Raw genomic sequence first — 25610 nt, 5'->3', positions numbered from 1 at the left:
ATGAGGACATATATGATGGAGATAGGACTACAGGGAAAGGGAGAAAAAATAAGATCAGGAGATTATTAATTATTTTTCCTCATCACTGTGATGACTTAAGGAAGCGACTTAAGGAAGTTTGTTTGGACCCACTCTCAAGGAAGGGATGAAATTATGATGCCGACGAGGTGTGAGGCAGCTGATCACATTGCCCCTGTGGTCAGGAAGCAGAGATAAATTTAACACAAGCGCTTGGCTGACGCCCATCCTCCCCCACAGGATGGTACTATTCACATGCAGTTAAACTTCCCTGGAACATCCTCACCAACACACCCAGAGATGTTCCTCCTAGGTAATACCAAATCCAGTTGATAGTGAATATTAGCCATCTTGAGGGATGCAGAGGAAACAACTTCCAACTTCCAAGGGCTCCAACCAGCTCTCACCCTTGCAACTATTAGATGTGAGCAAAAAATGCACAGAGATCGACCAAGCTGAGAAGGCTCCCACAGAGCCCGTCCATGAAGAACAATCAGAGCCCAGAGCCATTGTCTTTTGCTTCTCAGTCAGCCCCCGCTGTTGGCCACACTCAGAGAGACGGGTTTGGTCGCATGATCCATCAGTCCCATTCCAACTGGAGTTGGTGATCTCCCATTAGTTCTGTCCCACCGTCTCCATGAGTGAACGCACCCCTCTCGTTCCTGACTTTCTCCCTCATGTTCTCGCTCCTTCTGCTCCTCATCGGGACCTTGGGAGCTCAGTCCAGTGCTCCAATGTGGGGCTCAGTCACCTTCCCCATCTGTCGCCAGCTGGAGGTTCCCTCACGGTCCTGACTTTCTTTCTCATGTTCTCTCTCCTTCTGCTCCTCATCAGGACCTTGGGAGCTCAGTCCGGTGGAGTTGGGAGGACCTTGGTCTTAGCATAGAGTGGGGAACCCTAATGGCTCCTTGGCCTTGAGAGGGAGGGAGGGGAGGTATGGGTGGAGGGGAGGGGAGGGAAGGGGGAGAAGGAGGGGAGAGAAAGGGGAGAAGGAGGGGAGGGAGGGGGGAGGAGGAGGGAAGGAGATGGAAATTTTTAAATATAAAAAAAAATAAACCATGAGGAAAAAAAAAAAAAAAAAAAAAAACCTTAAGCAAAAAAAAAAAAAATGCACAGAGAAAAGAACAGTAGTAAATGTTAATTTTTTTACTGCACCTACATAAAAAATTGCATATTTTATCATGCATTTCCTTCAGGTCTTATAGATGAGTCATGTAACTGTGATAAGACAGATAAGTCAGGACTCTCTGTTCATCCAACTCCCGAGCGCCTTCTGTGGCCATGTTTAGTGAGACTCCTCCTCGGAAAACCATTGAGATATCCTTCGTTCTTAGAGTCTTGCCTTTCCAAAATGTTACATAAATGGGGATAATGAGTCTGTGCTTTTTGTCCTAGGACAATTCATTTCAGGATTTATCTATTTTGCTCGATATAACAGTAAGTTTCTTTTTATCATTTTGCGGTATTTTGTTATTATTCATGTGGCAATTCAAAGAACCCAGAAAATGTAAAACACCTGATTTTTTTAAATAAGGAAGCCAGAAGTATAGACTGGCAAAAATACAGCATCTTCAGCAGATGGTGCTGGTCAAATTGAATGACTACATGAATCCAAATAGATCCATATTTATCACCCTGCACAGAATTCAGATACACTAAATTGGATAGAAACAAAAAATGGGAATAGACTTGAACTCATTGACAAAAAAAAGGTTTCTGAATAGAACACCATTAACACAGACACTAAGATCAACAGTTAATAAATGGGACCTTATGAAACTGAAAAGCTTCTGCATGACAAACAACACTGAGGAAAATGGCCCTGAAAAGGAGTGGCACTTTTAGAAGGTGTGGCCTTGTTAAAGGAAGTGTGTCACTGTGGGAGTGGGCTTTGAGGTCTCTTTTGCTCAGGTTTTGCTCAGACAGACATTTCATGACAGACACTTCATTTCCTATTGCCTTCGGATAAAGATGTAGCCAGTGCCATCTGCGTCTGCACACCGACATGCTCCCCACCATGATAATAATGGACTGAACCTCTGAACTGTAAGTGAGCCACCCCAATAAATATTTTTATAAGAGTTTCTGTGGTAATGGTGTCTCTTCACAGCAATAGAAACCTGAACCAAACAGACACCATCATTCAGACAAAGCAGCAGGCTACAGAATGGGAAAAGATTTCTACCAACTACATACCTTCAGTAGAGGGCTAATATCCAAAATATATAAAGAATTTAAAAACAAAAACAAAAACCAGTAGCAACAACAACAAAACTAGATATCAAGAAAGCAAATAATCCAATTAAGAAATGGGCTACAGAGCTAAAATGAGAATTCTCAAAAGAAACTCAAATGGCTGAGAAGCACTTTAAGAAATGGTCGACATTCTTAGTCACCAGGAAAAAGCAAATAAAAAATACTATAAGATTTCATCTTACATCAGATAGAACGACCAAGATTAATAAAACAAATGACAGCCAAGGCTGGCAAGAACATGGAGTAAGTGGGACTCTCATCCATTGCTGGTGGGACTGTGTCTTAGGGTCACTGTTGCTGTCATGGAGCACCATGATCAAAAGCTACTTACGGAGAAAAGGGTTTCTCTCTCTCACATATAAGAGTTCCATATAACAGTCCATTATTAAAAACAGTCAGGTTAGGAACTCAAGCAGGAATGAAACCTGGAGGCAGGAGCTGATGGAGAAGCCTTGGAGGAGTGCTGCTTACTGGCTTGCTCCTCATGTCTTCTTCATCCTGTTCTCTTGGAGAACCCAGAACAACCCACCCAGGTGTGGCACCCCTCACAATGGGCAGGGCCCTATCCCTTGAATCACCAATTTAAAAAATGCCTTACAGACTTGTCTACAGTCTGATCTTAAAGAGACATTTTCTCAATTGAGTCTCCTTTCTCTCTTCTCTCTGATGAATCTTGCTTAACACGCAACTAGCTAGTCCAGACTGCAAACTTGTACAGCCTTTATGGAAGTCAGTATGACAGTTCCTTGGAAGGTGGGGATTGCTTTACTTCAAGATCTGGTTATATCACTCTTGGGTATATACTAAAGGATGCTTCATCCTATCACAGAGATGCTTGGCCCAACCATATTCATTGGTGCTCTATTCATAATAGCCAGAACTTGGAAACAGCCTACTACAGATGAGTGGACAAAGAAAATGTAGTACATTTGCACAACAGAAGACTACTCAATCTTTTAAAAAAATGAAATCATGAAATTCACAGGTAAATGGATAGAATCATCCTGCTGAAGCACCTCAGATCCAGAAAGACAAATATTGTACATACTCACTTATACATGGATGTTAGTTCTTAAATCAATGGTAAACTACAATACAAAGAACTACAGAGATTAGATATAGTATAAAGGACTGGGGGTCCTTTATAAGCTCTCCCTAGGAAAGGAAAATAGAATAGATAATTATGGATGGTTGTGGGAGTGGCTGGAACAGGAGGATCAAGTGCTGAGGAGGATGGAATATGGGGGAAGAGTTAAAATTTACGGTTATTTGAGAAGTAGTATGAAAACCTTATACAGTCGAGGCTTCATTTTTACGTGTGTGTGCACGTGCATGTGCATTTGTGTGGGCATATACACACATACATCTATATGGAATGAGTGTGTATACCTACATACACATATATGGGATACAAATGAACTTTCCAAATAATGCAGAAAACAGTGTCACCTCTTATCACCAAATGAAGCTTCCAGTCTTGGAATTGGGTTATATCTAACTGAGTTGTTGGTTAAAAGAGTCCAAGTCGATCCCCAAACAATTCAGAGTGTTGCCAAGACTATAGGTTGCTCTTCACATACTAACAAGACCCCATTGCCAAAGGCAATAGCTACACAACTCTTTGAATATGGAGAAGCTGATTTAGGTCCTAGGCCTATACACAACCTTCACTTCTACTTTTAGTTTCTTTGGTACAGGAATGTAGGTGGAGTTTTTCTGTTACAGCTGTCACTTCCAAACAAACACACTGAGGCTTATATTAAGTCCAAATGGTTAGCCAATAGCTCAGGCTTATTACTAACTAGCTCTTATATTTTAAGTCAGTCCATATTCCTTATCTATGCTCTGCCATGTGGCAGTATCTTTACTAGCATGACATGTTCATCTTCTGCTCTCTCTGCATCTGGCTGGCAGCTCCCGAGACTCTGCCCTTCTCCCTCCCAGCATTCTCCTGGTCTGACTCTCCTACCTAACCTTATTCTGTTCAGCTATTGGCCCGCCAGCTTGTTTATTAAATCAATCACAGTGACAAATCTTCACAGTGTGCAAAGTGATTATTCCTCAGCACAGGAAGTTACTCTGTACACTGCTGGAAGAGAAAATGTAAACACCAACCTAGCCACAAACCCTTTGATCTACAATGGTGTCCTGCCTACAAGATAAGCTAGGGCAATGGTGGCACAAAGCTTATGGGAGTAACCAACCAATATCTTTTTTGACTTAAGGCCCACTCCACAAGATGGAACCCATACCCATCACTGCTTGGATGACCAAGAACCTGAGACTAGTTAGCCTAGGGACCTAGAATAAAACTATATACTACTTTTCTAAAAACAAAATAAAACAAAAATTTAGCAATAAAATGACTTCTAATGACATTGTGCTGTGCTTCTAGATCAACACCTTGCTCAGCCATTACCAGAGAAGCTTCTTCTTGCATCAGATGGGAAGCAATCCAGAGCTCCACAGCCAGACACTATGTACAAATGAGAGACTTTGGATCACTCAGCTCTAAATCTGATGTCTCCTTCAAATCTCTCTGCTCTCAGAGCCTGGGAGCCGTGTGGAAGAGAAGATGGAAAGGGTGTAAGAGCCAGAGGGGATGGAGGACACCAAGAAAGCAAGGCCCTATAAGCAACGCACATCTGAACTCGCAGAGGTCCAGGCAGCTTGCACAGGGCCTGCCCAGATCTGCACCAGATGGGGTCCTAGAGTTGAAAGAAGTGTACATATGCCCTGTCCCTAACCCAGAAGCTGTCTCCAATTGATAACCAAGTGCTTGCAAATTAAAGTTAGTTTTCTACAAGAGAGTCTCACTGGGAAAACAAGTTACTCTTAAGGGTAGGCCGTAGGCCCAGCAGTAGAAAAGATCAACAGGAAACTAACTCAGTGGTGTCACTGGAGGCTCTTTGTCTCATAATGTCATGTCAGGGCTTTTGTGTTTTGTTTTTAATTTTGTCTTACTTTGTGTTTTATTTCATTAATATGTATTGTTTTTCTCCCCCTTTACCCTACAGGTCCTATCTGTATGTATTATGGCTTACAGTGTCAAACTTTTGTGGGATTCCTGAGAGTGAAAATGAATGATTCTCTGTGTCTTTATCTGTTTCTTGTGCCCTTTCTTTCTTCCTTCCTTTCTTTCTTTCTTTCTTTCTTTCTTTCTTTCTTTCTTTCTTTCTTTCTTCCTTCCTTCCTTCCTTCTTTTGTTTGTTCTAGTCCAATGTATTAGTTCTGTTTTGTTTTATTTTATGATTATCCCTTAGAAATCTGTTTGTTTTTTGATGAGACACAGCGATGGGGTAGATCCGGGGGTGGGGGAGTGAGAAGGAACTGGGAGGTTTGGAGAGAGGGAACTGTAATCAGGATAAATTATGTGAGGGGGGAAGCTATTTTCATAAAAGGCTGAAAGGCCTCAGAGAAGGCAAGAATGAAATTACATATTCAGAAGGGTGTTCATATGACCTCGGGCTTATCCACTCACCCATAAAGGCACTGAAGATTAAGACCCTCTTACACTTTAAATCCATTTAGCCGTGGACATTCCAGTCTCGTGTCATCATGAAATAGCGCTGTAACTATGATTGGAATCATTTGCCCATTCCACTAATTCTCTCTCATTGATTTGGCATAAGGCAGCTCTAATGGTCAGAAAGGCGGTCAAACTTGAGAACAGAAACGTGTCTATTAAGAAGTAAATCAAGTGTAGCAGAGATGCCTGTCTATAGGATATTGGAACCTGGGAACTGTGCATGGTCAGCAAGTTTTATTATCGACCATAAGTACCATTTACCAGTAGGGAACAATTTTGGTCTTGCTGAAACAAAGGTATCAGATATTAAGAAAGACAAACCTTAATGCAGTGGTGAGTGAGGTGCCAATTATCAATCCAATTTTTTAAAATAAACATTTATATATGTAGAGAGAGAGAGAGGTGGGGGAAGCAGAAGTGTGTCTAGATAGGAGGTGAAAGGGAACAAAATAGGGTAACAGGAATAAATATGATCAAAATAAATTACATATATATGTATGAAAATGCTTTAATGAGATCCATTACCCCGTGTAATTAACATATGCTCACAAAAACATTAAAAATAAAATGTAAACATGAATAGAGCACCCACTCACTGTAAGCTAAGCACACTGCTGATGCTCAATTCCACACGGGTGGGGTGGGGAGGAGAGCAAGCTTGCTTTCTTCAGGGAATCAATCAATCCATGGTCTCAACCTGGAGATGCTCTGGCACCTCCAACATGGATTGTAAACTGTAGAAATAAATCTCCATTCCTTGCTACTCTCCCCTTCTCCCCAAAATAGTCCCTGGTCTTCTTTCATGTTCAGATGCATGCTTGTGTAACATAAACACATGTATAATGGAAGTTGCACATTTGAGAGGAAACAGCGCTGTTTGCCTTCTGAGACTGACTTATTTTGTTTCCAGGTTCACCTAGTTTCCTGAAAATAACATAATGCTGCCCTTTGTGGCTGAATAAAATTCCATTGTGTATGCAAAAAAAAAAAATCTCCGTGCTCAGCATGGTGGGCAGAGACCAGGGACCAACTACAGGCAGGTCCGAGAGGAGACTTGCTGATGATGGGGCTGAACATGCACCTGATCTAAAGCAATGGCGAAATCAGGTGAAGGAGGGAAGATACACTTTCTAGGTCGAAAGGACTGGGGAAAGCAGACACAAGGAATGAAGCAAACACAGTGCAGGCTGTGTGGGACTAGGGACAGAGTGGAGAACAAGAAAAGAGATTAGGGAAGAAACCTCATTCTGTGTGACCTGATCCTTCTGTTCTGGCTTACCTGGCCTGCCAAACATGACTGTGCAGTTCCAGGGGAGAAAGGGGCACACAGTGCAGTCACGTGACAGTTAAGGAAGAAAACATCTTCCTGTTCCTAGCCAGGAACAGGAGGATGCAGACTGAAGAGCCTAGAACCCTTCAGGTTCATATGTTAGCACCTTGGCTCCAAGATAGTATTTGATGATGGGGCCTTTGGAAGGTAATTAGGTGTGGATTTGGTCATGAGCATTGATGCCCAGGTTTGATGGCATAAATGCCTTTATAAGAGCAGACATCGAGAATCTTTCTGTTTCTCTTCTTCTTTCTAACTCTTGAAGATGAAAGGTAACTGTCTACAAACTAGAAGAAACCTTTTACTGAAGCAGGGGAGTAGTGCAAATGGAGAGGTCTAAAAGGTTTTATACAAAAAGCTACAAGAGAAATCTGCTGGCAAGGAGGAGAGCTGGATCCCCAGCTCCCCATCCCAGGACTGACAAGTATTAGCCTCTGAGAAAGCCCTCACTATGCAAATGACCCGTAAGAGCCCCAGTCCTTTATGGACCACCACTGAACTCCTAAGGTGTTTCTGCTATAGCTCATTTCTCTGTCCTTACAAGTATACTGTTCCTTGATGAAAATGTCTGGTTCTGCAGGGTGTGTGCTTTCCTGCTCAATTCTTTGTTTCAAGACAAATGAACCTGGAATATACTGGCAGTTGCCTCCAAACCCTGGTGCTGACAGATACCATTGCCAGTGATCAAACTGGCTGGCACCTTGATCTAGACCTTCAAGTTCCCAGATTTGTGAGAAATAAAAACTATCCCTAGAAGCATCCAGCTTTCTGGTGTTTTGTTACAGTAACAACTGTATTGCTATAGTACTTAAACTTCATTGTCAGCGTGGCTAGATTTAGAACCAACTCTGTGTCTGTCGGGGTGTCTCCAGAAAGATGTAACTGAAGAGGAAGGACCCACCCTAAATGTGGGCAGTGCCGTTGATTAGGTCTAGGGCTGGATTAAAAGAGGAAGACAAACAGAACTCATCTCTGTCTGCTGCTGTGGTACGTGTGTGACCTGTTGCCTCATGCTGCTGTCACCATGCCTTCCCTCATGATAAGCTATATCCGCTCAGATTCTAAGCCAGAATAAACTATTCTTCTTTTAAATTGTTTTTTGGAATAACCAGCTGTTTTCTGCTTTGATTAAAGGCCAACTCCACAGGAGGAAACACTTGCCTTTGTGCTCTGAAGGCCCCAGAGAAACCTACTGCTATCATTCCGCTGAGCGGACATGCTGTCAAACTGTCTTCTACGGGTGTCTTTATATCCATAGATTAATGCAGCTCTCGTGTCCTCATCAAGATGGTTTTTATTATTTTACCTGAATAGTCAGTTTTATATTCCACAAAGCAAGGACCGTGTAGACTGAGGAGTGTAGATGTTAGGTTAGGTCAATAAACATTTGACACATGGCTCAGGCATCAATCAGTCTGTCATACAGGACAGGCTCAAAGACTAAGCTCCAATGAGGACTCAGAGACCTGCCAGTCAGCTTTAGCTCCCACAAACCAGGAAAGGTCACACAACATGAAGAGGGAAGAAGCATACTACGCCATATCTCAGTATCAGGAAAGCACTCTGAGTAAAGACTCTTTCCAACCCCACCTTATGTATCACAGAGGATATACTGCAGTCGAAAGAAGCCTTTCTGTATAAAACCTGGCTGTCCTCCAGACATTGGGCCTGAACCCCTGACAGTGAATACTGGATGAACTTTTAAGTATCAAAGTCATAGGTTAACCACAACCGAAAGATATCAGATGGCATAAACTAATACAGTCAAAGTCCTCCTTCAAATCATTTTCAGAACTCTTTTGGCCTAAATGTTGGTGAGCCAGTAAGTCACAAAACAGAGACAATGAAAAGCAATCATAAGATACAGGAGGCCAGTCAGGGAGCAGAACAGAGCAACCGGACAAAGACACACAACAGCAAAGGACCCTGTGCCCAGGAGACATGGGGACAGGACCCTCTGAGCTTCACCATCTCTGGAGGCCAGAGTGCCTGAAATGCCTCTGGGACATTTTAATAAACTCTTTAATCTTATTCTTGTGTTTTTAATGGATTTCTGTTACTTGCATCAAAACATATGTTACGGATACATCCCAGCAATGTCTCCATATTATAGAATAATGTTATACACTGTACACATTAAACTCCAAATCTAGCACTTCTATCTAACTGAATATACAGAGGGGGAGAAAAAAGAGCAATTTGTAGTTACAATTTTTCATTTAAATTGGCAAAGGTACTTATGGATTACCAGTATACACAATCTGAATGATACAAAAATGTATTAATTTTGTTGTTATGACAAAATAAAATCAAAGAAGAAAACACTCTGGCTCCCAGTTTGGAGAACTACAATCCACTATTGTGGGAGATGCTGCCATAGGAGCCTGAGGGAGCCAGGCACATAGATTCCTCAGTCAAGAAGAGAGAGATGAATGATGGTGTGGACTCACTCTCTACCGTCTCTTTCTTAAAACCCGGCCTGGAACATCATCCCACAGGATAGGGCCGATCACATTCTGAAGGGGAAGCCCAGCCAGTCACCTTGTTTGTAAGGCATGTCCCCCTCAGGCTAATATTTACTTATAAAATCTTGCGGGGCGTGCGGCCCGCCTGCTCTTCGTTTTCCTGCGCTCCTTGCTGGAACCTTGGATTTGTAAGTTCCCTTTTCTTTCCTTTATTAAAGCTGAATATTATATATTAAAGCTAGTCTGGTTAATCATAACTGCCGATCAACCACGCCCCTTCAACATTCAAGGAGGGTCTTGCCTTCTCCATCAAACCTCTCTGAAAACATGTTCAAAGACACACTCAGATACGTGTGTCCTGGACAACTCAAAAGCCAGTGGAGTTAACAGTGAAGGTGAGCCAACACAATCAATGTAGAGAAAAACTATGAATATGAACCTTTTTTTCACATCCTCACCCAATGTGACTTTCAGGCACAAACCGAAATGGAATGGATCATCATGAAAGCAAAGAGATCAGTCAAGAGATACACATGTCTGGAAGTGAAAAAATGAGGGACGAGAGGAATGGAGATAGATGAGAGATGAGAGATTTGTGCAAAAGGAAAAGTAGGGAATCGATGATAAATGAAGAACGTGCAATACCAAAGGCTACACAAAGGAATCCGACCAAGCTCTGAATTGCAGTTCTTTCCTTGATTTCGTAGGGCACTGCAGGGAGGCTTTCCATAGGATATGCCATTGACTGGCGTTCATTCAGCAACCTAGATTTAATATGGCCTCAGATTTCCATTTGTCATTAACATTGTATGTGGCTGGAGATTGGTCCTCAAATAAGTAATCAAATCAGTGTCTCCTATGGAATAAAACTGACAAAAAGTCCTCTGGGTGTTACAGATCACAAATGTGAGGACAGCCACCTGCAGTTATGAAAGCAGTTTCCAGCAGTGTCCTGCCAAAACACAGCATCATAGAGCAGGGAGGGGCCTTGGAGGACATACACCCCAACCAGCCCTTTGTTTAGATGGGAATACTGAGAGCAGTTGATTAGCTGATGACCACATATGGCATCTGTAACACAGCATGAATTAGATAGCCCAGCTTTATTACCTTTGCATTTTTTTCTATGACTTGCTGCCCTTCAAATGCTTAGAAATGGGGCAAAATGCTATTTAAGAGTTGGGGCTTTCTAGTCAGTTAGTCCTAAAAATTATTTTCTCTTTTAGGATATTGCAGTGAGAGAAGAAACTGATTCTCAAAGATTCTCAATGTAAAACAAACACTTCACAGATTATAAATACGTTATTCTCAGATGTATCTTATCTTCTACATGTAGACTCTATTCGTGTTTCCAATCTTCCTGAATGCTCCCACAAGCTTTAAATATGCTGTTAGAGAAGCTCACCCATTCCTGTTTCCAGCTTTCATATCATAAAATTTCAGTGTTTTTAATAAAGGTCAGTGAACAAAATTTTCATTTTGAAATGCAATCCCAGGAGTACAGACCTTCTAGCGAATTCTACCTAATGTTACGGTTGGTACACACACCACGGAAACAATTCCTGACCCATGAAGGGAACACTATGTCACGGAGACCTTTTGTACAATTCTTTTTGTTAATGGAACCAGTGATCTTCAGCTGAATTCTATCTTCACTTTCCAGGGCACTGCTGCTGGACTGGTAGCTTTTATCTTTCCCCTGAATAATATCAAGAATCATGAACCTTTCTGTTTACATTTAGAGTTGGCCCCCTTCCCACCAGGAACCTTAGACGGCGGGGCTGAAGTGTTTGGGAGAGAGAGCTGAGGGAAGGTCATCCATGGACATGTAGAGAGCTGAGCGGCACGGCGGGTGGTTGGGACTCAGCTGGGCCAGGTCTGGACTGAAGCAGGCCACCACCATGCACCTTTCCGGAGCACTGCCACTCTGGACCGGAGAACAGAATATTATCTGGCAACTGTAGACCTAGCGGACAGAGACACGGGGAAGCAGAGGGAACATGGAAAAAAAATAGAAGGAAAGGGATGGGGAAAGAGAGACTGGAACAGGAATGAAGGAGAGTCAAGGAGGGGTAAGTGTGAAGGGAAAGGAGGGGAGGGCACTCTAGTGCCAAAAGGAGCAGGGAGAAAGAGTTTCACGGATCACTCCTTCTTTGTTCTGCTCCTAAGTTAAGAATAATTTAAGGATAGTTTCATAAAATTCTGTTCCTGTCATTACCACGGATATAGTTCTGACAGCAAATATTCTAATAAATATCTAAACATACAACCTGTTTCTTTATAGCCAAGACTTTCCAAGCATAGGATTCAGCTAACGTTTTATAGAAATTGTCTTCAAAATGAGATCATGCCCATATTTCACTGAGCAACTGAAGACTGGGAACAGACTTTGAGACTAAATTTTAAAATTTATAGAAAGTATTTAACATGGTCTCTGGCACTTAGCAGAAGTCCAGTAAATAATAATGTCTTATTGATTATATATTAGCACAATCCACTAATATAGCAAAACTGGTCAGGCATAAATTACAGATAAACGTAACCGGTAGCACATGCGGTAACTGTCTTAGCGTCGCTGTTGCTGTGACGAACACGGCGACCAAAGCAGCTCGAGGAGGAAAGGGTTCATTTGGCTCATGCTTCCTCTTCGCTGCTCATCATCTCAGGGAGTCAGGATGGAAACTCAAACAGCACAAGAACCTGGAGTCAGGAGCCGATGCCGAGGTCATGGAGAGGTGCTGCTTTTTGATTTGCTCTCCATGGCTAGCTCAGCCTGCTTTCTTAGAGAACTCAGGACTATGAGCCCAGGCATGGTACCACTGATATTAGGCCTTCCCTCCTCGGTCACTGATTAAGAAAATGCCCTACAGCTGAATCTTATAAAGGCATTTTTTTTCCAGCTGAGGTTCTCTCCTTTCAGATAACTCTAGCTTGTGTCAAGTCGACATAAAACTATACGGCATTCTAACGATACATGCTAATTACTCAAGAAAACTTTGAGCTACTGTGCCTAAGAACTAGTTTCTCTGACCAGAGCTCTGCAGCTTCAGGCCATTGTTCCGGTTTCCCTGGGTGCTATTTAATCCTCTTTCAGAATTGCTCAAAATCACCTCCCTGAGAACCAGAGAAGCCAGCTAGGATTACTCCAAACAAGTTCCTGCCTACAGGCTTGCCTTGCCTGGGCAAACACACCTGGGAGTCTCCTGGGGATGGGCTGGCCTAGTCCCTGGGGTACGCAAAGGATTATGGCCAATGACTAGTATGGGCAGTGCAGAGTAAGATGAGCAGCCTGCCCTGGAGGAAGGACAGGTAAGAGAGGACAGGCTGCAGGCAAGGAATCTTAGAGGGAGGGTTTGGAGTGTTTGGGAGAATGGGAAGAGTGCCATCCCCAGACTCTAACAGATTTAGACAGGAGCTGAGAGGGACGGTGGGTAGGTGAGATCCAGTTGGCCAAAGACTGGACTCAAGCAGGGCAGGAGAGTACTGTGAACCTTTTAACACACTGGAGAAAGTCCTTAACAAACATGTTTTGAAACCTGGCCCAAATGAAATAGAAATGGCAGAGATTAGATCCAGAAAACAAAGAGATGCCCCCCTTCTCCTTAAAGTGGAGAGAGGATGCAAATTGCCTTTTCTGCCCTTTTGGCCTGCTGCATCTGTTCCTTTATTAATATTCAGTACTGCTGCCCAGGCATCTCCCTGGTGCTCCCATTCCTTTAAGGCTTGGGGTATGGGTATGTACAGGAACTGGAAACTTACCATAGGGGCCTGGGAGTGAGAAGGAGAAAAACAATATTAGGGACACATTTTCTATAAACTCAATAAGCAGACAGGGGCCACATGGAGAGAGGTGGGGAATAACTGAACTCTGGGGCTCCATCACCAAGTTTTGAGGAGTTTGTATCCTTTCCCCAGTTTTCTTAAAATGGATGATTTAACCAATTAGGGGTTTGTATCCCCACTCATCATGTTGCAAAGTAGAGCAAATATATTAAAATTCTGAATGTAATTTGTAAGCATCTCATGTTTTCTCTGGTGGCTTCCCCAGTCTACATCCCTTCCACTGGTGTGTAAGGGGCCGACTTCTCCAAATCCTTGCTGGTGCCCATCTTTTGTTTAACGTGAGGTGGTACCTTTTGTAGTTTTGAGCTGCACTCCTGATGGTTACTGGTGAGGACTTTTTCAGATATATGAATGTGTTGGTCATTTGAACGTCTCCTTTAGAGACGTGCCGTTTCAAGCCCTTAGGCTGAATTTAATCGTTTGTTGTTGTTTTTGGCCCCCATCCTATTGTACTGTAACAGCTCTCATCCAGCGTAATTGAGACTTTCAGCTTTGTGGTCAAGAAACCACAGTACACTTCTTAACCAGCACTCTGCCTGTTCCCACCGATGGGGAGAAAGAAAGCCTGTACAGGACCCTAGAGAAGTTTGACAGTCTTCTCAAAAATGGAATGCTGATTTCTAAAGCAAATTTGCCTGAATTATCCTAGACCTCCATGCTGGCCATCCTAGTGAACACAAAATCTCAGAACAAATGTGAAATGTGTAATTTCTACACATTTATTTCAATAACCAGATCTGATTTTTAAATTCAAACCCCTGTTTTATAGATAGAAAAATATTTCCTCACTAAATTGGATGGGTAAAGAATTTTCTTATGTAGTCCACATTTCTCTCTTTTCCATAAAATTGCAGGAGAGTTGTGCAGGAGGGAGACACTAAGGTGGGGAATGGGGCGAGATGGTGTAGCGATGGAGCCCACTGTTGGCTCCATGGCCTTTATTCATCATCCTAGTCGCCCCTGACTTAACTTTTCTGTTTGGGTCTAGTATTCTGACTGGTCTCTGGCCTACTTTGTCTTTGCTGAACCTCAGGCCTCTCTCCAGGTCCTCTGACTTTGACGTCATGTCCACAGTAGAAACAACGCGCTGATACTCCATGAGTATTGCTGACCATCTCAGAGGCTCTATGGGTGCTCAGACCATCTGCCCCAATACTTCACATATCTTATTTCTCTTCTGTCACTTCCTGGGCAAGTTAAGTGTCAATCTGTTTCCAGATGTCTGACACCAGATCTGACTTCAGTCAGAAAGCAAAGAGCGGATCTTAGCTAGTGTCCAAAACTTGAAAATATATACGGTATGGGGCGTGTACACATCTGATCTCTCATGTTGAACTTAGCTTCTCTAAGAGATGATTCATTAGTGCCTGTGTTGCTTTCTGTATCTGCTTTGTGCCGCTGCAGGGAAACAGCTGGGCAATTGATAAAGAACAGAGATGAATTGGCTTCCACATTTGAAGGCCTGGAGTCCAATACAAATGTGATGTGCCCAACACATTGCATTTGGGATTACCCTCCCAACACATGACCTTTGACAGAGACAGCAAAACAAAGCATGGTGCCTTACAGCTCCCTGTGTTCCCTAACCTCAGGACCCAGAGCTCTTCTCCAATAGGAAAACATGTTCTCCTGATAACATGTGTTCCTCTACTCTACTCAGTTTTAATGTGAATGATTTCATGTACTCAGTCCTTAAAATATTTTAGCTTTTGAAACCCTAACTTCCTTTCAAACTATATATTTCCGAAGATACCATTTGAATTTCAACTGAGAATTGTTTCTTGTCCCACCCTCTCCTTCCTATCATATTCCTTCCCGGACAAAACTGGTACCTTTGGTCTAGTTAGAATTTGAAGGGAGTGCCTCATTCAATAATAGAATTTTTCAATTAGTTAATATATTATAACATTATAATTACTCAACTATAAGGTTAGTTTGCCCAAGGATCTTGACCCTGTATGCCTAAGCATCCCTTAGGTTCTGTAGCAATGGACGATTGTATGCACCATTCCGGTTCACATAAGTTCTCTTTCTTTATTTCTTTTGACAGTATCTATTATATCAGTGTGTATTCATCAGGAACATAATGGCGCCATTATTATTCAAGTGACTTGGATTCGGAATCACTAGACCCATAGAATATGCGGATGGAAAGAAGACTTGGTCTATTCAGCCTATTCCACTACAAGCCAAGAAAACTTTGGCACCAACCAAGAAAGACAAAAATGGAAAAGAATATGTGCCTAATAATTGGGTATCATTCTTTGACGTAAATAAAAGTGGTGAGATTAATGGCAAAGCTCATTGGTTCTTTTCATATAGACTGTAACGCCATGAATCCCTCCTGATTTCCAATAATGTTTTTTCTTAACAATTGTTTCTTATTGAAACGAACTGAAATAACTTTGAATAGATGTCTTACAGCTGCAAGAATTGGAGCAGATATGTTTGAGCAGGCGTATGAGAGTAGCAGTCTCTGACACTGGCCTGTTATTACACATAACATTGACAAAACTTAATATTTCTATTTTCTAAAGCCACAGTTGCATGAGATCAACACAGGGGCCATTTCAACTTGAAATTCAAAGAAAACCAGAAGTTAGTTGGTTTCAGTGTTTGATGAGTATTCAAAACTCTTATTATCTATGACTTAGATGCATGTCAAGAAAATAAAAGAATAAAAACATATGCAATAATTCATAGAAACTAACAGTTCATCTGGTTCATTGACTAGCTCATGCCATGGGGAATGATAGACCCCAATAACCCAAAAAATAGGTGGATTCAATTACTTTCTCAGATAAACCATTCTAATAGCCTATGTTCTCTTGAGTTTTGCTGCTTGAAAAGGAATCTTTGTTATTTATAAAACAAGTGAATGTTTATTTCTAAATGAGCACAGCACAAAAAATATTAAGAACAAACTGCCCTAGCTCATCCCCACAAAATTATGGTTAGCCTAGTGCTCGTCCTTGAAATTCAAGCGGAGTTGACTTCTTGGAGTCCCTGGATGACCAAGATGGATCTGAGCTGTGTCTGTTCCATTTCAGAACTGCCTCTCTACCTCACACTCGTCTAACTCCATCTCAGCCACCTCAGTTACGTTGTTTGGGGGTCCTGGAATGGGCATAATGGGAAACACTTATCATCCCAGCACTGGGAGGTGGAGGAAGGAGGGCAGCAAGTTCAAGGCTGTCCTTGAGAGTGCCAGACTAGAATAGACAAGGATCCTGCTCTGGGTGGTGAGTGATGCCACATGATAGGCAGACAGTAGCTTCTGACATACCCAAATGCAAGAGCCCTCTGGGTAGCGAGCCTACAAGGGTTGCCTTGTGCCGAAATGTTTAGTGCTGAGCAAGTACTTCCTCTTACCCCTCACCTCTCTCCACCTCCCAGGGTCCACGTTTTTCACCAGGGTATAATATCTGCTTAGATTGAAAAGTCAAAGCAAAGTGTTAGATGTTGAAACGGCAATGTGAACGCCACTATTTTCTCTTCAGTTGACTGCAAATTACATAATGTTTTGCAGGAAAAGAACATAAAGCCTCAGCTTGTATTTCTCCTAGGGATTTTACGAAGAAATTTGTTGGGACTTGGTGAGTTTATCACAGTGTTGCTGTTTGGGGGAAATCAATAGAAAGAGGCTTTTCCTTGAGTAGCACAAGCCCAGCTATAAGTGATTGGCTCTGTGACATCGGACTAGCTAGCTTAAGATGCCATTTGCTCCTTCATTAAATAAATATATATATGTAAAGGTTTAACTATACGACAAGATCTGCGCTAAAGTTGGTTATAATGGTAAATAAATAAAATCTCAACTATCTATGGCTTAATGGTGAACTAATGGCATCCAATTGAAAAGATAAGGTAGTCATGCCAACTTCCTAAGGCTGTGGTATTATCCTGAGATGATTATACATGGAGCTTGAAAACTCAGCTTAATGGCACATTCTTTTAAGCTAAACACTGGGAGGATGGAGACAGGCAGGTACTTGGGGCTCACTAACAACCTTGCCTAGAATAGTAAGCATACTCCAGTCCTATGAAAGACCCTGTCTTAAAACATCAGGGATGATATTCTTGTGGAATGACACCTGAGGTGGTTGTCTGGCATCCACATGCACACATACACAAATGCATGCAATGTGCATGTGCACAAACAAAAATTAAACAGACAGAAAGACACCACACACACACATACACACACACACACACACACACACACACACACACACCAATTAACTATGGTTAATTTCTGGAAACTCTTCATTTCTATTCTACTCCCTGTATGGAATCTTTGATGTTTAAGCACTGGCCAAAATCACTGTCCCTCACGGGTCAGTACACTATCATTTGGGTCACCCTACTAGACTACATCCCTAAGCTGATCCAAGCCTCTTATTCCCTGTGTTCCAGTGTGCCTCAAGGAAAAACTAGAGTGACTGACCGTACTATAGACTGGGGCTACTCTGGGATGATTGCTTTCATTAATTCCACTGAATCTAAATTCAATGTATTTTCCTACCATAAGGAGAAAAGAATTTGACTAATTTGGAGTGTTTTCCAAGCAAACTGGTTTGATCTTTCTCTTGAGCAATATAATTATATATTATTGCTCTCTATATATAATATAATATATATATTATAATTATATATATAATTATATATTAGAATATAGAGAAAAAAATCTATGAGGCTAAAGTATATCACTTTGCCCTTTATTTTGAACTAATTGTATAGAAATTCCCTGTGGAAAATCTTAATTGCCCATTTATTACCAGAGGTGCAATAAGTAACAATAATAATGATTATGATGATGACCTTTGAGACCTTCTACACTCTCCATCCCGTGAATAAGGTCTTAAAAAACTGTATCAAGTGCCAGGTGGTGGTGGCACACACCTTTAATCCCAGCACTTGTGAGGCAGAGGCAGATGGATCTCTGTGAATTTGGGGCCAGCCTGGTCTACAGAGTGAGTTCCGGGAAAGCCAGGACTGTTTCACAGAGAAACCCTGTTTCAGGAATAAAAAGAAAAACACTGTATCAAGGGGGTTTACTCTTTAGACACAACAGTGTAGAAATGATCCATGAAGCAATTGGTCATCTGGACTTTAAAACTAAAAGCTGGTGATCCACAACCATATTGTCAAGAAAATGAGAAGAGGGTCGTGGACTTGGAAGTATTTTCAAAAGACATAGCTAAAATGCTCTCTTGGGTCACTTATTAAAGTAGTAGTGTCACTCATAAGGGTTTGCCCTCATGGCCCAATCATCTTCCAAAGGACCCATCACCAAACACCATCACATCAGGGACTGGACTTTAAAAACACAAATATTTAATCTATAATGATAATGTATAATAATAAGAAAGTTAACAATCCAATTAAAAATTCACACCAGAACTAAAAAGATACCTCAGCAAGAAAGGCACATACACAGCAAATATGTAAATGATCAACATTCTTTATCATTAGGGAAATGCAAATTAACACATTGAGATACCACCATGTATCTATGAAAAATACTGAGGCAAATGCAGGAGAGGATGTAGAGTAATAGAAACACATTGCTGTGGGAATTCAGGTTGAAAGGCAGTGTGGTAGTTTCTCACAAAACTTACCATACCTTTACTATATAACCCAGTAACCATGCGTCTTGACTAAAGGGCCTCTGGGGGCCTTATCCCAAATAAGTTGAAAATCTCTGCCGTATGAAACTGGTATATTGATGTAAGCTATATTACTGTCACCAAAACTTGAAACAACCAGGATACCTTTTAGTGGGTCAATGGAAAAACAAACTGTGGAATGTCTAAACCACAGATTCTTACTCAATGACAAAAGAGCTGAGACATCAAGTCATGAAACAACAGAGAGAAGACATAAAGGAGCAAAACCTGTCTGAATGGGATTCTAATTATATGACATTCTGAGGGAGGAAATTTGGAGTTAGTCAAAAGTAACTCTGATATCTAAATAGAAGGAGCCATTATGGGGCTAGGGTGAAACCTGGTGCCAGGGAAATTTCCAGGATTCCACAAGGATGACCTCAGCTAAGACCCCTAGTAATAGTGGAGTGGTACCTGAACGGGCCTTCCCCTGTGATCAGATTGGTGACTACCCTAACTGTCATCATAGAACCTTCACCCAGTAACTGATGGGAGCAGATTCAGAGATCCACAGCCAAGCGCCAAAGGAGCTACAGATGTCCAGTCGAAAAGAGGGAGGAGAAATTATATGAGGGGGTGGGTAGGATGAAAGGGGGTGTCAGGATCATGTCGGGGAGACCCACAGAGACAGTTGACCCGAACTTGTGGGAGCTCATGGACACTGGACTGACAACTGGGGAATCTGCATGGGACCTAACCAGGCCCTCTGCATGTGGGTGACAGTTTTGTAGCCTGGTCTGTTTGTGGGAGCCCTGGCAGTAGGAACAGGAGCTATCTCTAGTACATGAGCTGACTTTTTGAAGCCCATTCCATATGGTGGGATGCCTTCCTCAGCTTGATAAGGGAGGCTTGGTCCTGCCTCAACTGAATGTGTCAGGCTTTGTTGACTCCCCATGGGAGGCCTTACCATTTCTGAGAAGTGGATGGAGGTGGGTTGGAGGGAGGTGGGAGGAGGGGTAGAGGGGAGTGGAATTGTGCTTGATATTTAAAATAAAACTAAATAAACTATTAAAAAGCAAAAAACAAAACCAAAAGTAACTCCAAGAGTCAACACCAAAATAGACTACGGGATTAGTTTGACAGTAATGTTTCAGTAGAAGTTCATCAAGTAGAAAAACGCAGTAGTGTTCGTCAGCCTTCTGTCACTGTGTCACAAAAGCCGAGAAATCAACTCATAAAAAATCAACTTAAACAAAGAAATAAAAACGGTGTGGAGAACAAAAGGTCACACCTAGGAACTTCGATGGGAGAATGTTCCTCTAGGTTACAAAATAAAGGACACCATGCAATGTGTTTCTAAAGTTTCCTTTGGTTACAGTTTAATAAAAGTGGACCATCCAGTCCATGAAGACACTGGGGCACCAGACTGTCTACGTCTTCCTTCCCTCCACCCTGGAGCCTGCTGCTTCTCCATGGCAGCTGCCTGTACTTGCTCCAACAGTTTCACATCCTGGACTTGGCTTCCCACAGTCAAGGAATAAGCATTTATTTCTCTTTCCACATAGAGACACCAACGTTTAAATCTGAGAGGGATGGATAGGATAGAAGGAACATTTGTTGTATCTATTGTGCATGCTGATTAACTCAGTTTATGAATATTCATAGAGTGTCTGCTCTGCAGCATCATCATGGTAGGTAGTCCCTCCCTGGGATGTACTGACACACATACAGCATCCTACTGCTGAAATTTTCTGACGGGGTAATTTACACCAATCAGAAGCAGTGATCAAGTCTGTGGTTGACTCATCCTAACTCTTTGCTATTTTAGTTGACTGGGTGAAAGTTTGATACTTTGGGAGAGTCTGGTTAGGTTTGGTTTCTGTTTTTTTGTTTCTCAAGTTGACATAAATTTGGGTCATCTGCAAAAGGGAACCTCAGTTGATTAAGTGCCTCCCTGAGATTGGCCTGTGGGCCTGCTGGTGGGGCATGTTCTTGACTGATGATTCATGTAGAAGGGCTCAGCTCACCATGGATGGTACCAGCCAAGTTCAGGTGGTTCCGGGTTGTAGAAAAGAGCAAACTGAGAGTGTCATAGGAAGTAGCACTCCATGGCCTCTGCTTCAGCCTCTGCCTCTAGGTTTCTGGCCTGTTTGGGTTCCTGCCTTGGGCTTCTCTCAGTGATAGATTGTGATCAGAACATGTAAGCCAAGTAAAAACATTTCTTCCTTCTTGCCCAAGCTGCTTTTGTTTGTAGTCTTTACCACAGCAATAGGAACCAAACTAGGACTGTGTGTGTGTGTTGGTGTGTGTGTGTGTTTGTGTGAGTGTTTTGTGTGTGTGTGTGTATATATATATATGTGTGTGTCTCTGTGTGTCTCTCTCTGTGTACATGTGTACATGTGTGTCTGTGTGTGCATGTGTGTTTGTGTGTTTTTTGTGTGTATGTGTGTGTATGTGTGTGTGTGTGTGTGTGTGTTGGATGGAGGAAATAAATATAACAATCCTCTGTGGGTTTGAATGGCATGTCCCCATAAGGCTCCATTGTTTTAATACTTTGACCCCATTTGGGAGCCCTGTTTAGTGAAGGCTAAGCAGTATGCCCTTCCTGGAGGAAGTACATCACTAGGAGAGGCCTTGGAGGTCTTAAAAGACTTGCACCATTCCCTGTGTGCCATCTCTGCTTCCTGTTTGCAGTTCAAGACATGAGCATTCAGCTGCCGCTCCAGCCGCCTGCTGCCCACTGCCTCCTCTAGGCCATCATGGGCTATTATCCCTCTGGATTCAGGAGTCAAAGAAACACTTTCTTCTATAAGCTGCCTTCGTCATCATGTTCTACCACAGCAATAAAAAAGCAACTAAAAAAATCTATTTTGGTAAGCTAAGAAAGTTATAAAAATAGATTAATTACTTTGCATATTTAATAGTGGCTCAGGCTTGGAAGAAAATCAAGGTCAAAACCAAAGGTCTAGGGCAAGATTCTTCAGGGAGGGGGAGGGAGGTAAATATAGAAGGAGGAGAAGGTGGGTAAAATAATAGTAAAGATGTCTGAAAAGGTCATAAGAAATCAAACTATTAATATTTTACTTTAAATATATAATATTCATAAGTCTGCATGAATATACATATGAAGTTTAAATGACGTTTTCTCATCTGAGCTAGCAGTACTTCCTCCAAGAGGCAAAGATCCCAACAAAAACCCAGGAGCAGGCATGAGGAACAACTCTTTTCAGTTGTTGGTCAGTGTTGTCCAAGAGACCCCCAAAACATATAGCCTATTTCTATTGTCCTTGGTTGCCCCCAGAGGAGGAGGGGGAGTTCCTATTGCTGAAGACACCATGCACTTCAGACACGGGCCCAGACACTGAGCTGGAACTGAGCTGAAAGCCTTCTCCCTGAGGGCAAGCTTTCGTGGTATTAGAAGGCATCATGCAAGCTTCCAAAGGAGGGAAGCCACCAGCAATCCCGCCCAGATGTGATGCCTGTGAACCACAACCAAGACCAGTACTCTAGAGTGACATTAAGACAGTAAAACCACCACCAGGAACACCTTTCCCTGAACCAATCGGTTCTCCTGCTCTCAACCACGGGCAAACATGCCATTTTCCAGGCTCTCACGTTCGTTCACACACAGCAGCAGTGGGCACGTGTAGTCAGTGACTACGATTTGCCAAGTAACAATATAACTCCACTCCAGGCGCCGGAGGAAGGGAAAGCTGGCACAAAGACGTCACTCTGAAAGAGAAGGGCAATCCCTTGTGCCCTACCCGCGGTGGTAGGGGCCCTGAGGGACGCCGACCAACCCCTAGTTCATTCTGCCCTAGATCACTAGAACCTTAGATGGGAGAAGGCTCCTCTAGGTTTCAAAGTGAAAGGCACCACGCAATGTGTTTCCAGAGTTTGCTTTTGTTACAATTTAATAAAAATAAACCATCCAGTCCATGAAGACGCTGGGGCACCAGAGCGTCTGCCTCTTCCTTCACTCCAACCTGGAGCCTGCTGCTTCTGTGAAAAATTTAAAGGTTAATATTTTATTTTAAAAGATTTTTGCTATTTATAAAAGTTTTGCATGCACACACATGAAAAGGGAGGATTTTTTTTAGGTTACAGAGATGTTTAGTGACATGTAAGTGGCAGGGAAGCCATAGTGCTCCATAGGATACTAGAGAAAGCTAAAACCAACAAGAATAGGTACTGAATAGGCTTCTCGTGGTTTTCTACCACACTTCTTTCTTCTTCTCATAGTTCTAAGGATGACATTCCAAAAATGAGGGTATGGCGCTGGAGAACTGGCTCAGTCGTTATGGACACCGACTGATCTTCCAGAGGACCTGGGTTTAAGTCCCAGCACCCACCTGGTGAGTCTCAACCATCGATAGCTCCAACCCCAGGGAACCTGAAGCCCTCTTACGACTTTTGCAGGCACCAAGCACGCATGCGCTGCCCATCTACACATGCAGGCAAGACATTCATACAGTAAAATAATAAAACAAATAAACCTAAAATATTTTAAAACCAATGTACATGTTCGTTACTAAAACCTTCTGACTGAAGTTGGAGGAACACAAGGACAGTGACTGACAGGCCACCTCGTGCTTCTAAACCGGCAGTCATTTAGCTATTTCTCTCTTTGTTCTTCAGTCTAAAAGTCCAGGTAGAGGTAGGAACCCCTTAGTTTGGTTTCATGCACATGGCACTCATAGGTATATTAGTTTTCTTATGCATATATGACTTGGCAAAGATGACTATCATGGATGTCAACAAGGACTCCCCACTGGGTGGCTCATGTGGCCCCTATAGCAAAAGCAATGGCCAGGCTCTAGCTGTATGATGGATTGGTACTGATATCTCCATTGTTCCATGCAAGCAATGTTCCCATTTTGTCACTATAAAAAGAGAAAATTGAAAGACAATGACCTTCCTTCCCAGCAACTAATACCACATGCAGATCTTGAGAGAGAGGCAGAGCCTGACTCCAGCGTAATGCCTCCTGAGCCCCCCCCCCATCTTCTCCACAAGAGAATGCAGTGGGCCCAATTTTGTGACAATCTCAAGCTGTTGTGACTGCAGGACAGCAATGGCTATGTTGTGACTGGAGGACAGCGTTCTACAACCCTGACAAACCCCGCCCTGACTCCCTGCTTCAGCTCACCTCAAATTATAATATTGCGTGACCTTGCCTGGCATGTGTCCCTGTTTAGAAGTCTCACCTCCTAGGAATGATAGTCACTGCGTAAGACTCACCTAACCCCAGTGTGAATTTGTTGTAACTCTATCGATAGTTAGATCTGCAGATGCTCTATTTACAAATAGCGTGAAGTTCTAGATCCAGGTAAAATTTAAATGGGGGTGATGGCTACTTATCTCCCTCAGAAGGTAAACAATCTCTATAGAAACCTTTACGATTTTTTTATTTTCAAAAAAACAACAGACAACCACACTGCCTCCTTTTTCCAATGACAGCTTTGGAAGGGAGGGACACTAGATGCCATGGAGCGAGTTAGAAAACCACTTGACATGTCCAGATAGGAGACTAGAAGGAAGCAGGAATGCCTGGCTGCTCCCCCACCATCCTGCCTGTGGTGTTGTGCTCAGATTTTACCCGCAGTTGCAGCTCAAAGATCCAAATGTTTTTGTTGTGCCAAGACCCATCTGAATCTCCACTTGGAATTCTATCCGAAGCAACATGACACCAGATCAAGCAAAGGAGTTGCTATTTATTTCACATTTAGCTTTGCATTGTGGGTATGTATTATTGATGCACATATGAGTCAAACTGCTGACTAATCAGGCTACTTTCCCTCAGAGGATGAGATCAAGGACTCTAGCAGAGTACTGGCAGCCAAGAAGTTGACATTAGAAAGCCATTATAGACCAAGAGAATTTGTTCTCATGTGATCGCTGATGACTCCCCCTGGATGGAAGCAAAGGAGAAAATAGAAAGAACCTTTGCTTTGTCTCATGGCCAAATCTCGAGACTGTCATTAAAGAACTCCAGAATATTCAAGAACCCTTTGAAATAAAGTAATCTCTTCGATCCTGGTTACACTGTCAGAGGGGAGAACCAAAGGTTGCTTGGAGATACAAGCAACATAGCAGTGACACACTTGGAGGCGTGGTTACTCTTGCATTCAGTTGTCAGTCAGAAATAGAGCTTGAGTTTCATTGGTAAAAGCCAGTTTTACACACTCTGTATTTCTTAGCAGGATCTGGCCACCTCAAGAATCTAACAGAGTGGGAATTCTTGCCAAGACCTGCTGTCCCTGGGCAACAGTCATCTTCATAGCTGGACTCTAAATGACACTTCAAGTAAAGATTTATTAAAATGGCTCTTACATCTCAATATTAGTTCTGTGCCTGTGTTTTATGCCTAAGGCTGGGTTAGTAGACATGAACCATGGCTTCCCAGGGTCCTGTCCCTCAACCAATGGCTTAAACTTGGGAGGGTGACATGTAATCATGCCATTAAATTATTGCAGATAGATGTGTCACATAGTGGGATTTGGAGCTGCCCTTACCACTCGCTCTGTAGAGATCAACTCTGTCCTTGGCAGTCTGGGCGG

The sequence above is a fragment of the Arvicola amphibius genome, chromosome 3 (genome assembly GCF_903992535.2).
Source record: "Arvicola amphibius chromosome 3, mArvAmp1.2, whole genome shotgun sequence".
NCBI classification, from domain to species: Eukaryota; Metazoa; Chordata; class Mammalia; order Rodentia; family Cricetidae; genus Arvicola; species Arvicola amphibius.
The sequence above is the reverse complement of the archived record's forward strand: the minus strand, read 5'-3'. Positions refer to the sequence as shown.